We start from the raw sequence: 1,898 nt of genomic DNA on the forward strand, positions 1-1,898 counted from the left end.
TCCTAGCATCTACATGGCTAACAGCCATAATAACTCCAGTTCCAAAGGATCTAACCCCCTTTCTGGCCTTTTTTGGGCTCTGTACACATATGGTAAAAAGAAATATATGCAAGCAGAACACTCATACATGAAATATTTTTATTTTAAAAACTGAATTGGTATCTGGGAAACTGTACTTTGATTAACTTCTTTTTTTTTATAGTTTAATGTATTTTAGTAGCAAACATACAGGAACAACACAGAAGACAGACAACATTAAAAACATGTACTTGTAGGTAGGACAACTCAGTTAGAAAAGTATAGTGAATGGATGGGATCTACAGTGTGATAAAAATGCTACAAACACCATTTAGTTGCCGTCAATAAGAAATTTACTTATTTTTAAAAAAATCCAAATGCTGGCATTGTCCAGAAAAATTTAACAGNTTTATTTATAATTGTTATAAAGTTGAACTGTTGAAATGTGCTCACTGAAACATTTTGCTTGCATTAATGCTTTACATCTTGCATTTATATTAAAAATTCACACAAATATGAACGTGGAGAAACGCCAACACCTGATTCTGCCCCCTACATTTCCACTTGCAATCATATACCTAGGTACCTTTGACCCCATGGAAAAAATATCTAACATTCAGAACTACTGATAACAGGAAGAAGAGGAAAAAAATTTTTTTGAGAATGAAATGTTTCCTCTCATAGTGGACTCTTAAGCACGTTCTCTGTGTATGCAGCGTGCTAGCTGGATATCTTTTGGCATAATTGTTACACGTTAGGCATGGATAGCACACAGATTGGTATCTTCAAAAAGGCCAACCAGACAGGCCGCACTTGCCTCCTGCAAAGCACCAATAGCTGCACTCTGGAAGCGCAGATCTGTTTTGAAGTCCTGCGTAATTTCTCGCACCAGACGCTGAAAGGGGAGCTTGCGGATCAGAAGTTCAGTGGACTTCTGCTAGCATCTGATTTCACGAGCCACAGTACCAGGCCTGTAACGATGAGGTTTCTTCACCCCTCCAGTAGAGGGCGCACTCTTGCGAGCGGCTTTTGTAGCCAGTTGTTTTCTGGGTGCTTTACCACCGGTGGATTTGCGGGCAGTCTGATTTGTACGAACCATGGTATGGACACCTCCTTACTTACCCCCGTCTCCTTTGGCTGGAGCTCGGCAAGTGAGAGGCGGTCCTGGCGTTAGAGGTGGCGGCGGCGGCGCGGCGAAGGCTACGAACACCTTGATTAACTTCTTTAGGTAATTCAGATATTCTTATAGAGCTGAGAATGGTTAATACATTAACTCTTATTACCTGAACCTCAACGTGGTAGAGTGGGGAACCAGAAAGAAGGGCTGTGGTAATGTCTCTCAGTGTTCCACATGCCAGATGATCTGAATTTCTGGTGCTTGTTAAGAGAGCAGGAGCCTGAGCCTGCATCAGATGTACGGAGTTAAGACTCTTGGACCTGAATCCTAAGCATCTCTATCTAGAGTATTCCAGATGATATGTCATGTTAATGTCAGACACTCACAGAGCAACAGGTTGATGTGTGTTTTCAATGTTGGCTGCAGATCAGTATTACCAGAGGAGGGCTTTAGAAATGGCTCAGTGGTTAAGACCTCTCGTTGCTCTGGCAAAGAACCCAGGTTTGATTCCCAGCACCTACATGGGAACTCACAAGAGGCTATATCTCCATTTCTAGGTAATCCAATGTCCTCTTTTGACCTCCACAGGGTACGCATGTGATATAAACAAAAATTCAAGTACTCATACACACAAAATAAACAAATCTGAAGAAGAAGAAGAAGAAGAAGAAGAGGAAGAAGAAGAAGAAGAAGAAGAAGAAGAAGAAGAAGAAGAAGAAGAAGAAGAAGAAGAAGAAGAAGAAGAAGAGGAGGAGGAGGAGGA

General features: G+C 41.4%; 1 pseudogene; it reads right to left on the minus strand.

Moving 5' to 3' along the window:
• Positions 1-709: 709 nt before the first annotated feature.
• Positions 710-1,117, minus strand: LOC110325240 (annotated as a pseudogene).
• Positions 1,118-1,898: the final 781 nt, after the last annotated feature.

Source organism: Mus pahari, chromosome 8 (genome assembly GCF_900095145.1).
Source record: "Mus pahari chromosome 8, PAHARI_EIJ_v1.1, whole genome shotgun sequence".
Taxonomy (NCBI): domain Eukaryota; kingdom Metazoa; phylum Chordata; class Mammalia; order Rodentia; family Muridae; genus Mus; species Mus pahari.